We start from the raw sequence: 14,062 nt of genomic DNA, 5'->3' as shown, positions 1-14,062 counted from the left end.
GCAGTTTCTTTCAGCACCTATCACAAGTGCCCATCTCCTGAGGAATTGTTGATGGTGTTATGGAATCACCTTGTGTTTCCCTGCTCGCCTTACTGTCTGTGTGTGCATGTATGTATTTATGCATCGGTGTGCTTATATTTGTACATTTTGCGTTTGCAGGCTGTTATGTGCATAATTATATACTGTAGGCTTACATCAGGAGTATTTGATTTTAAGGGAAATGTGGCAGAGGTCTTATGTAGGTCAGAGAGAAAGGGGAGCTGTAAATATACTAATCCTGCGCTAAAACCACAAACTATCTTTTTTCTATAAATAAACACCAGTTCTACCTGTTATGCATTTGCTTGTTAGTGTTGCCAATTATTTTTGATAAAAAAAAAATTCAGATTCACTGAGTTGTGCTTTTCCACACTTTCACTTTCCTGTCAAACAGCACAGCATGCGTATCACATTAGTCCCCACCATCTGCTCAAAACATATACTGTACATTTGCATTATTGACATCAAGTCATGGCTTCATGTAAGCTCAAGTGCAGAAATGGATTTGCTGTTCATTAGTGGTTTTATTTGTGTTACAAATAATATCATGCTTTCATAATCACTGAAAAGATAAGAAGGTTAAAGGTTAAACATTTTGTAGGGAAAAATGTTTAAAATTCAAATCTTAATTTTTAGCTACTTTTCTGTCAGTCCCACCACCATGGCCACTTCAGTAATGCAAAACCGTCTTTGTGCTTTCCAACTTTGACAAGTGAAAATGCCTGTGAAGAGGACCCATTACAAATTCTTCCCTATATTTAAGTAAAATGTAAAAAGCTGAATTATTAACAAAAAGAAATAGCAGAGGAACATTAAAGTGATGTGATCTGGAATTTCTTTCTCTCCCCCATAATTTTGAGTGTGGTGGACTTGGGGCTCAGTCACTGCATGGGCATCCAAAGCAAACTTTGTAGTCACAGCACATGCCAGTGGTCTGGTCCTCATTGCTGCAAGCGAATTCCTGAGTTGGATTGTAGCTGAAAAAATGAACAGACAGTAAATTATTTTTTATTATGATGAGAATATAATCTAAAACAAGAACTTCTGTTTATTGTCCAAAGCCATGCAAATTGGTTTAATCTGTTATTCCAAACTGGTCATGAATGTGAGTTTGACAAAACAATTAGAGTGTACAGAACAACGTACTGTTTGAATGTATGCTTAAATGGGGCTTGTAGTCTCCAGCGCTTTGAGTGGTCAGTAAGATTGGTAAATTGTTATGTAAATGCCAGTTCTTAATGAGACATGGTGCTTGACTAATACCTACTTGTGGTGTTGTAGTTCTGATGTGATAAAAATAGATCACCTGGTTTTGCAATAGCGCTGTTGGCAAGTTCAATAAAAAAGAATTTTACTCATCACAATGTCTTTTGTAATTTAGTTCTCATAAGTGTGACATGTGTCAAATATCCAGTGGAAATAAGATAAAATAATCACAAGTAAGAAACACTCATAAATTCCTCTCAGGTATTATTTTTTTCCTTTCTTTTCATAACATATGTATTGTTCCAGTCAGACCTGGTAGTACAAGAATGCACTTTGACAGTTCCCTCAGGAAAAATGATCATTCTTAAAAATATAACTAAATTCCCATTCATTTTAAAGCAATACCTTCAGTAATATCTCAAATTTGAAACTTTAAGAGGTATTGATGCTGAATGCTGTGTTAGATCATCGGGTTACTTGTACTACATGTAATCCTTTTATTGTTTTCTTAGGAGGCAACTTACATGAAGAATGTCTCCCCTGTGTAGATGGCTGGGGTCACTGTGTCAGTGGTAACAGCCTCACTACACTGCAGCGAGCAATGAAACAGAGAAAGCATGGCTGTTAGAAAACTGCAGAACCAAAGCAACATTTTAAATGATGTCTTCTCTATACAATAAACGATGGGGAGAAATACAGTTCGCATTAGTAGCTTAATATTGCAAACACAGAATGCACTGATACCTCCTCTGCCACAAAATGGGAGATGGCAGCTGAAGCGAACACGATAATCACTGCATTTCTTATCCTTGATCTGGTCTTTGTTTCTGCAGATGAATCCTGAAGTTGTGTCATTTCTGAAAAAAAAGAGACCAGTATGACACTTACTAAAAGCAGCCTAATGGCTGTAACCACTTAAGCGTATTTGCATATTTTAGATATGTTAATGCTTGGTTAAAGGCATGGCAATGCAACTCTGTCAGCCCATCTGCCTGTCTGTTGATTTGTCACCGCTGTGGTACAGGCTGAAATATCTCCAAAATGTTGGATGGATTGCCATAACATATGGTTCATGTCACACTTGGGGATCCCTCAAAATGTGTCCAACTTAAACAGTGAAAACCCAAAAGAAGCCCATTCCATAGAATACAATATTCAGAAATATAAATATTCAACAGACTTATTCACATAATATTTCTTGTGCTGTACTTACTTATAAATCACCTCCCCTGCTTCAGCCACACTGAGTCCAGATAGAGTCTTGGCTTCGATAGCTGTTGGTCTAGGGCAGATCTTTCCAGGGTTCTCTTTGCGAAGACTGGAGAGGGTTTCCCAGTCTCCAGTTGCAGAAGGGTCATCTCTGTCGAACCATTTTGTCCAGCATTCTGGAAAAGGGTCAAATGGAGACAATTTAGCAATGGGACATTAAGAGGTTTTCTGTGAATTTCTTTATTTGACTATGCTGAATTTCAAATGTTAAAAAAAAACTTGATCTGCTTATGAATAATCAGGTTCCATTTTATCTTAACAAACTCATAGCTCCAAGTTTAGATTCAGGAGACAGAAACCCTCTCTATTTTTAAGATTAAGATTGTAGTTATTGCTGGATCAAGTGACCCTGAACCATCCCTTAGTCATGCTGCAATAGGCCTAGGCTGCTGGGGGGTACTGAGTGTTTCTTTTTCCTTCACCTCTTTTTACACTGTTTAAACTCCACCCTGCATTTAATCAGGAGTTAATATTAATCTCTGGCTCTTTTCCACTGCACGTCTTTTGTCCTGTCTCCCTCCCCTCAGCCCCAACCAGTCACAGCAGATGACTGCCCCTCCCTGAGCCTGGTTCTGCTGGACGTTTCTTCCTGTTAAAGGGAGTTTTTCCTTCCCACTGTTGCCAAGTGCTGCTCACAGGGGGTCGTTTTGATTGTTGGGTTTTCTCTGTAATTATTATATGGTCTTTACCTTACAATATAAACTGCCTTGAGGTGACTGTTGTGATTTGGTGCTATATAAATAAAAATGATTTGAATTGGATGTTGGTGGAATAGTAGCAGGACTTTCCTGAGTGCAGATAAGAAAAATAACTTAAAGAAAAATAGCTATTCCTGTGTGACAACTGATGTCAATAAACAGTCTATTTTACATCTTAATAACTTATAAACTTCACAAAGACTGAGAAACCACGCATGAAGGAGCTTCTTCTGTTTCTCAGAATCAGACACATCAGAGGCCTGCTGTAATAATGTTGTATTTTGTGATGGTGTACAGTACTGATGGTTTAGCAGAGTTGTCAAAATTAAATGCAACCTAAAAGAAATGAAAGAGTTCACGGTGTGACCACAGCCACCTCCAGGCAACCAATACAGTGACTGGGGAAACCTTTGAGATTAAATAAATAAATAAGACATCATCTTGGGGACATTGTATAAGTATATGAAAAACTTTCTGTCTTGTCACCCCTTTAAAAACTGTGGGTCCCTGCCACTGACTGCACATTGGGTTGTGACATTTAGCAAACTACAGTGAAGGGGTCCCACCACTTTATCCTTTTGTTCCTTACAATTAGATTCACTGGAGACCTGCTGCTTACAGTACCTCCTAGTAAACATAAGCAGAATAATGCTGTATTTGTGACTGGCAGCAGTGCTGACAGTTTACAGAGGTGTTAGAATTTCATAACTTCACAAGAAGTTACAAAGCAATATTTTAGAGTGACTAAAATATTGCACAATCAGTATGAAACATGCTGTAGTAAAGGGGCTTACTACCTCCATGTTTTCCTTGCTTTTGAACCAGATTCAGAGGAAGCCTTCTGATTGCTTCCTCGTAAGCAGAGTGATGTCATATTTTGTGATTATGTACACTTTTAACAGTTTACAGAGTTGTCCAAATTGAATAACTTTACAAAAATTACTAAGTCCTTCAGCAGAGACTGAAATAACATTATTTTACGTGACATTTTTCAAAATGTGATGAAGGATCTTACCATCTACATCCTTTCCACCCTTTATGGGAGATTCACTGGAATTCTTCTTTTTCCTTCCTAGTAAACATAGGAAGATAAATGGTGTATTTCAGGATTTTCTATACTTCTGATGGCAATATTTTCAAAAAGTGAATAACTTCACATGAAGTTACAGTTATTCCAGAGCGACTAAAATACTGCACAGTCTTAGTAACATGCTGTAGTAAAGGCTCTTACCATCTATGTCCTTTCCATCCTTTGTAACAGATTCAGTGGAAGCCTTCTGCTTGTTTCCTAGTGAACATATGAAGAAAAATGGTGTATTTTTGTGATTTGCAACAGTGCTAACAATTTACAGAGTTGTTAGAATTTCATAACTTTACAGGAAGTTGCAAAGTTTTTTCAGAGCAACTAAAATACTGCACAGTTTTTCTAACATGCTGTAGTAAAGGATCTTACCATCTATGTCCTTTCCATCCTTTGAAACAGATTCAGTGTGATTCTTCTGTTGCTTCCTAGTAAACAAACGCAGGATACTGGTGTATTTTGCAAATGTGTACACTTTTGAAAGATGGCAGAATTTGCAAAAATGGATAACTTTCCAAGAACTTACAAAGTTCTTCCACAGTCTCTAAAATACATATGAATGTAGCATGCTGTAGTAAAGGGTCTTACCATCAACGGCCTTTCCTTCCTTTGTACTAGATTCCCTGGAGCCTTTTGGTGTGCTTCCTAGTAAACAGAAGCAGAATAATGGTCAAATTTTAAAATTTTGAACAGTGCTAAGAGTCTGCAGAGTTGCAAAATTTAATTAACATTAAAGTTAAGTTACTTTTTTTTTCTCACAACAACTAATCACATCTGTTTTGACATTTAACAACTATTGTGAAGGTTCTTACTAGAACTGGGTGCACCATCTGCCTTGGAGATGCCAGCTACATCCTTTCCTCCTATTAAACAAGATTCAGTTGAAAACTTCTGCTTTCTTCCTAGTGAATATAAGAAGAAAAATGGCATTTTTTTTGTGATTTGCAACAGTGCTAACAGATGTAAGCAGGATAATGGTGTATTTTGCAAATGTGTACACTTTTGAAAGATGGCAGAAGTTCTTTCATAGGACCTAAAATATAAATATGCATGTAATGAGAGCATGGATGTGAATGTGAAAGGTTGTTTGTCTCTCTGTGTTGGCCCTGCAACAGGCTGGCGACCTGTTCAGGGTGTACCCTGCCTCTCGCCCTATGACAGCTGGGATAGGCTCCAGCCCCCCCCATGACCCTGAACAGGATGAGTGGAAGCGAATGGATGGATGGATGGATGGATGGATGTAACATGTTGTATAAAGGGCCTTACAATCTACATCCTTTCCACCCTTTGAACGAGATTCAGTGGAATTCTTCTGCTTGCTTCCTAGCAAACAACAGAAGAAAAAGTTGTATATTTTTGTGATTGGCAACAGTGCTAACGGTTTACAGAGTTGTTAGAATTTCATAACTTTACAGGAAGTCCATCCATCCAGCCATTCATTTTCTTCCGCATATCTGGGACCAGGTCACAAAAGGAGGAAACTTAAGCAGAGAAGCCCAGATCTCTGTCTCCCCAGCCACCCCCTCCTGCCCATCCGGGGGGAGGCATCCTAGTCAGATGCTCGAAACACCTCCTTTCTAATGTGGAGGAGCAGCAACTCTACTCTGAGCCCTTCCTGAATGGCTGCACTTCTCACCCTACCTCCAAGGGAGAGGCCCGCCACCCTGCGGAGGAAGCTCATTTCTGCCGCATGTATTTTCGAACTCATTCTTTCGGTCACTAACCAAATTTCATGACCATAGGTGAGGGTAGGGATGTAGACTGACCGGTAAATCGACAGCTTCGCTTTCATGCTCAGCTCCCTCTTCACCACTATGGACTGGTGCAGTGTCCGCATCACTACAGACGCAGCCCCAATCCATCTGTCAATCTCCTGCTCCCTTCTCCCATCACTCATTAACAAGACCCCGAGATACTTGAATTCCTCCACCTGAGGCATGTACTCGTCTCTGAGCCAGAGTGGGCACTCCACCCTTTTCTGGCTGAGGGCCATGGCCTCAGATTTAGAAGTGCTAATTCTCATACCAGCCATTTCACACTCGCCTGCGAACCGTTCCACTGTGAGCTGGAGGCTACCACCTGATGAAGCCAACAGGACCGCACCATCTGCAAAGAGCAGCGATGAGATTCTGAGGCCACCAAAGGAGAAGCCTTCTGCCACTTGGCTACACCCAGAATCAGTGACAAAGGGCAGTCCAACACCCACAGGAAACAAGTCCAACTTGTGGCCGACAATATGGATCAAGCTCTCGCTGCCATTGTACAGGGACTGAATGACCCACAACAAGGGACCAGAAACACCATACTCCCACAGCACCTCCACAGGATACCCCGAGGGATGTCGTCGAGTGCCTTCTCCAAGTCCACAAAACACATGTAGACTGGATGGGCAAACTCACACATGCTCAGATATCCTTGAGAAGATAAAGAGCTAGTCCAGCGTTCCATGACCAGGCTGAAAACCACATTGTTCCTCTTGAATCTGAGGTTCAACTCACGGACTGACCCTGCTTTCCAGTACGCTGGCATAGACCTTACTAGAGAGGGTGAGGAATGTGATTCCCTGATAGTTGAAGAACACCCTCGACCCTCCACCCTCCACCCTCCACCCCACCACCACCACCACCCCAGTCTGCTAATCCAGTGGCACCTCCCCAGATCTCCACACAATGTTGCAGCGGTGTGTCAAGACAGCCCAACAACAGCCCTAAGACAGCCCTTCAACATCCAGCGCCTTTAGGGACTCAGGGTGATTCACACCCACCCCAGGGGCCCTGCCACCAAGGAGTTGTTTAACTACCTCAGTGACCCCCAGTTGGGGGCAAGTTGTGCCCCGTGTCCCCATTCTGCTTCCACTACATAAGGAGAATCTGGGAAGTTACAAAGTTACAAATCATGTTGTACTAAAGGGTCTTACCATCTACGACCTTTCCATCCTTTGAAACAGATTCAGTGGAAGCCTTCTGCTTGCTTCCTAGTAAACATAAGCGGGATAATGGTATATTTTGTAATTTTGTGCACCTCAGATAAAAGGCAGAATTTTCAAAAATGAATAACTTTCCAAGAACTTACAAAGTTCTTCCACAGTCTCTAAAATACATATGAATGTAGCATGCTGTAGTAAAGGGTCTTACCATCAACGGCCTTTCCTTCCTTTGTACTAGATTCACTGGAGCCTTTTGGTGTGCTTCCTACTGAACAGAAGCAGAATAATGGTCAAATTTTAAAATTTTGAACAGTGCTAAGAGTCTGCAGAGTTGCAAAATTTAATTAACATTAAAGTTAAGTTACTTTTTTTTTTTCTCACAACAACTAATCACATCTGTTTTGACATTTAACAAACTATTGTGAAGGTTCTTACTAGAACTGGGTGCACCATCTGCCTTGTAGATGCTTTCTGGTAAACATAATCACAGTAATGTTTTGTTGTGATAATAATGTTTTAATTGCATAATGCTGTGATTGCATGCACTGCTGATAAATCACAAAGTTGTTGAAATTTAATAACTGTTAAGAACAACTTACCAGAAAGCAATCCCACAATAATGGCAACAATCAACTACAAGAGAAAATGGAAAAATAAAAATGTTTAAATCACATAAAACTGCATTCTGCGTGTCTCTATTGTGTTGAATGTACAAACTCAATTCTAAAAATGTTGGGATGCTGTGATTTCCAAGTTGTGTTTATGAAATTTGCAATGATTTGAAAATTTCAAAAATCCAGGTTTTATTCATAATCAAACAAAGAAAACATATCAGACGTTTAAACTGATAAATTTTATTATTTCATGAAAAATCCTAGCTCGGTTTGAATTTAATGACAGCAGCACATCTCAAAAAGGTTGGATGAGGGAACAAATTGGAGGAAATGCAAGTGGTGCTAAGGAAAAACAGCTGGAGAAACATTTTGCGAGTAAGTAGGTTAACCGGTTAAAGGTCAGTAACATGATGGGGTCTAAAAAGAGCATGTTAGAGAGACAGAGCTTTTCAGAAGTAAAGATGGGCAGAGGTTCACCAATCTGTAGAAAATGCAGCAGCAAATTGTAAAAAGAAAAAAAAATCCTCAGTATTCCTCAAGTAAAATTGCAACACCTTTGAATATCTCATTATATATAGTACATGATATTATCAAAAGATTCCGGGAATCTGGAGAAATCTCTGTGTCCAAGGGACAAGGCTGAAAATCAACATTAGATACCCATGATCTTCAGGCCCTCAGGCAGCAATGCATTAAAAACAGGCATGATTCTGCCACGGAAATCACTGCATGGGCTCAGGAACGCTTCCAGAAATCATTGTCTGTAAACACAGTTCACTGTGCTGCCCACAAATGCAGGTTAAAGCTCTATCATACAAAAAGAAGCTTTAAGTGAACATTATCCGAAAAGGCCGCTGCCTTTGGTGTGCCAAAGCTCATTTCAAATGGACCGAATGTCCTATTTGCACATCATCTGCAAATAGGACAGTTTGTTGTATTTGTAAATCATTGCATTCTGTTTTTATTTACATTTTATACAGAGTCCCAACATTTTTGTCTTGGTAATGTGAATAAATATATATTTGTATATATAGAAGAAAATTTAATGTCAGAAGTTATATGTTACCAATCGCATCATGTTTTCAGAGGAACCTTGAAAGCAAAATAAAGTTAAAAATTAAAAATTAATTCTCAAGAGGCGTATCAAATAAGCTCAACATTTCAGTTCTACTGACATTTTTTTTTTATTTTACATTTATTTGAGTTAACTGTATTAAAAACATAATGCTACAACAAATGCTATTAAATTATAATATGTTTTAAGAGTGTTGAATGTTTTTAAAGCAGAGATTACTTTACCGTGGCAAACCAAGAGACCCAGGACAGGACTTCTCGAAAGATCGATGTGTTTGCAGGAAGCTCTGTCTGGCTGAATGAGCAACCGTTCTCACTGCTTCTCCACTTAAATACACAGTGCAATCAGGAACATATCTAGTTACCTGTGAGGGGTAAAGAGCCACATCTACTGCAATCATGTCAGCCAGAACACACCCAAAGAAACCAATACTCCTTTAAAAAAGATGTAATTCAAGAATGTTTGCCAATATTCATTTCACTAAATTTCCCCATTTCCCCTTTCCACAAATTCTAATACAAGGAAATTAGGATATGATAGTTAGAGGTCAACAGCTTCACCATTCTTTTCACCTGACTTTAAAACTCATTTTGTTGCTGTTTGATATAGACAAACGCAAATTCAAGGGGGTGGAGGTATCATATACGCTGAAAAACCAGGTCACGAAGGCCCACGTTCACATTAGCTAAGTTCCATCGAGCAAAAATTAACTCTCTTTTGATATTTTTAAAATGTAATTAAACTGTTCTCTTTTATAAATAGAACGTTCATTTGCCTTCTTGTCCTTTAGAGAAGGTTGTGTGGCATCTGAAACTGCACAGCTGCACTGAATCCCATAATCCAGACAGAAATTTGGCTCGCTCTTACAGTTAAAGGCAGCTGTCATGCTATCTTTTCAAATATAAAAGGATGATTCAGGTGCAAGTGGCTGATAGGATTTGTGCATACCACCTATACCTTAAGTCAGAACCAGTAATAGTGTTATTTTGGAGACAGTTTCACTGTTGTGGGTATTTAAGGTAGATAATCTTTCTCTGGAACCATGTGTGAGTACATCAAGTTTTATTCTAAATGAGGTTAAACTAAACTGTTTTGAAAAAGCTCTTCCATGTTCTAAATGTGCATTCTCCAGATTCACTTCAAACTAGTCCGGTGATTTATGAAATTGTATTGACCAAAGCATCAGAGTTAAACTATTTGAGGGAATATGAGGCGAAAATGTGATCAAATAATTTAAATAATTTCATTTTTTTAAAATGAAAACTGGTGATAGCAGTGGTTTATTTTGCTTATCATTAAAAAGGCTTATCAACGGCTTATATTTCCTGAGGAAGCTGAAGGGGGTAGGGCTGGACTCCAACATCCTCAGTTCCTTCTACAGGTGCGTGGTGGATAGCACACTGACTGCCTGCAACACTGGGTGGTACTGCAGCTGCACCAAGACAGAGAAGCAGGCATTGCAGCGGGTGTTTATGTCTGCACAGAGGACCACTGGATGTGGCTTATCGACCCTGTCAGACATTTATACTAGCAGATGCAAACACAGAGCAAAATATAACATGAGAGAGTCCACAAATGCTGTTTTCACCCCTTCCCTCAGGTTGGAGACTGTGCAGCATCAGGTTGAGGTCCACCAGGCTGAAGAATCGCTTTTTTTCTGGATACTGTGAGACTGTTGAACATACCTCTGAATTCACATAATTTACATTGCAGCACATTTTAATGGACTTATTGATTAGGACAATATTATTTAATAGGTTGTTTATTTTTATATTGCTTTTATTCTTACATCTATTTATATTTTTACTTTTATATTACTTTTATTATTATATTTTAATTAGGTTGCTCCCTATTTTAACTGTTATTAGCACTGGCACCTGAGTAACTACATCTCATTCTGTCATGTTTCTTCATGATGAATGACAGCAAAGAATCCTTGAACCTTAAACCTTGATATGTGCGATATAAGTTAAAAGATGTGATGCTAAAAGACTTTGTATAGCTGAAAGAAATGCTTAGATGCTAACTTTATATGGATTTTTCACAAGTGACACATTTTACACTATAATATGAAACTACTGTTAAAGCAGAACTCTTGCTTAAAAAAGATAAAAATGAAAAATAGAAGATACACCAAAAGGAATGAACATGATTTTTTTTGTTTTGTTTTTTTTAGTTTTAGGTTTTGGCAGAGGAAAATCATCATGTGGAAAGCAAATGGTTCTTGGTTTTTCTTATTAAGTTGGATGTACTTTGCAATAATAATCTGTAAGTTTCTTTTCTTTAAAGGAAAAAAGCAAAATTTTAAAGATGCTTTTCATTTAAGTAGTTGTTTGCTCTGAAATAGTTGAAGGGCAGTGGCTGAGAAAACAAAACAGTTAAGGACAATATGAGACAGTTTTAAGGAAATTAGAAAATTTCTAAATAAATAAAAAAATAAAGGCACTAAATTTACAAATTTCCTGTATAGAAACATTTATAAATGTTTTAGGAAGACCACCCAAACTCTTTAGCCTTACCTGCTTTACCTATTTTATTTTCTAATCATCTAATCCTGATTGCTTCATTTACTTGTCTGCATTTGGCTGTTGCACTTACAAGACCAGAGTATAACTGCCCTTTCTTCAGTGTCCGCCCTCTGCAGTGGTTGTGTGTACGCTAATTAAATGCCCTTTGAGAAGAATACCTACCTCCTAGTGTTCAATAGCAGCTGGGGATGGTTTCTGTCTATTCATACATCAGCATTACACTTTGTCATCTGAAAGGGCTGGTGCAATATTTTACACTAAATTGTACTTTGGACTGGATGCCAAAGTACAAATGACAGCATGGTGTACACTCATTTATCATCCCACTGTACCAAACATACACATACCACCCTCTCTATCTCTCTACCCCCAAACCCCTCGTCTCCGTGGTGTCTCCATGCTCCCCTAATGAAGGAGGGAGACCGCAGAGTTTGTGTTGACCACCGGTTCCATTTACCCATTTGTGTATTTAACTTTCATCACCACGCAGGAGGTGGTGTAATGATATGATGCACTGATTGTTACACATCTTAAGGATAAATGACTGATGAATGTATACTGTGGTATTCTATATTTATTTGCTTAACAAAACTTTTTATGTTGCCATCTCGAGCCAGATGACCAAGATAGTTTTATGAGTTTCATCTTACGTTGCCACTCAGCGTGACTCTGTATTAGTGTAGGAGTTATGTTGTATTCTGCTCACTTTCGGTCATCTGACACCTGACAGAAAAGTACCAGGAAATGATGTAAAATCTCAGTTTTCAAACAATATGGGTTTGATACTTAAGCAGTCACTTGATCATTGGGAGTCAGCTGAACACCTGCCATGTAAAGAATTTATAGAGAGAAACAGCCACATATTTATATGTGTTTATTATTTATAAACCACTTGAATTCTTTAAACCTCCACTTGCTCCTTACAAATGTACAAACCCTAACAAATTTATTCACTACACTCCATCTGAATAAAGCTGAAGCACAAAGCCCTCACACCTTTGCATGTATATAAATGCTACTGAGAATCCGTCTCCTTCAGTGCAAAAAGCATAAGGACAGACATTTGTGGTAGCTCACAGCTGAGCTCTGATGTTCACACTCACACAGTGCATAAAGTATTCTGTACCTACTGTATGTCTGTGCAGCACTGTTCTTTAATGAAACAGATGGTTAAGGGAAACATGGAGTGACACATAAATCTAGCTATAACATAAAGCACGTTGGTCACGCTATTGGCAGGCAGTATTGCTGCTCTCAGCCCCTCCGTGAAGTTACACATCTTTTGTTTAATACAGGAATATCTGTTAATTTGAAATCTTGCAATTCTGAGATACGGGCAGAGAGAGAGAGAGAGAGAATGTTTTTCTGTATACACATTATATCCATTGGGACTATCTTTGCCTTCTATATCCAGCAGTTAATATCTCTTGCAAGAGAACGTGGCCTGAGGATAATTATGTAAAGCAGAGGTAAGAAGATGAAAATGTGCTAAGGGTTTAATTATCACTGGGAATGAACTTCACATTGCATGGAGGCAGGGAAGACACAGCACTTATGAAATGCAGATTTTGGTAATATTCCTTTCGAATGCAGCTCCCAGTGACTGCGACACTTTCAGGTCAGATGAAATGTTGGTCTACTGATATCTTGTCAGTTATTTGTTGGTGCTGCTTATTAGTGAGTGCAAGAAGGAAGCCGGGAAGGAAAGGGATAATGGTGCAGACTATTACCACAAATTGCATCAATCCTTTTCCAATCTGTAGAATGTTGTTTTGGGAAGCTTTGCACAATATTGGTAAAATAGTGTATGTTGCTGTGTCTGTTGCACATGTCCGTTAGACCTGCAGTAAAATATGTATTACACGCAGTGCACATACTCTGCTGCTGGGTTATTTTACGGTTGAATTAATTAATTCTAATGGAATTTAAGAGATAAGAAAAGACGTTGTTTTCAAGGATGAGCGGTGAGTGAAAAGTTTAGGGGCTCATTGATATTTTTCTCAGGCCTTCAAAAATCCTTCCAGACCTTCCAGTGACCCACTATTTAATACATGCTGTAAAAACACTTGTGCCCCAACACACACACATACACAAACCTTGTATTGCTCTTAAGTGTTCCTCTGTGTGAAGTGTGTCTGTCAGTGGGGCTCTTGCACGTCATCATTCATCTTGCTTCCTGACAACCATTCAATCAAACACTGGCCTCCAGGATTGAGCCAAAACCCTTTTCCACAGGGACGGCTGTTACTATGGTAACTGTGGAGGTGTGCGACCCACCAGTAAGCCAGAGAATGCAGTGTTGTTTTGTTTGGGTTTGTTTTTCACTGAGAAAACACCAACTTTGTGTTTGTGTATACGTCTCATTCTGCTTCCTTCTCTCTCTCACTTTTCCCCATGCGGAAGAAGCATATACCTTCCGCTCTCAGTTACAGCCCTGAAGCTTGTAGGTAATTGTGATGTGCCATAGGTGTCAGGATACTTGGTTTCCCCCCATCAGGTGTCAGCCTGGAAAATCTGAACCCAGTTTTCCTGCACAACACTGATGCAGCATCATGTCAAGATAGAGCTAAGCAGTATGACATTTTAGCAATAATAAATTAATGCCACATTTGATATGTTTGCAACT

This window comes from Archocentrus centrarchus, chromosome 24, assembly GCF_007364275.1.
Source record: "Archocentrus centrarchus isolate MPI-CPG fArcCen1 chromosome 24, fArcCen1, whole genome shotgun sequence".
NCBI lineage: Eukaryota > Metazoa > Chordata > Actinopteri > Cichliformes > Cichlidae > Archocentrus > Archocentrus centrarchus.
The sequence above is the reverse complement of the archived record's forward strand: the minus strand, read 5'-3'. Positions refer to the sequence as shown.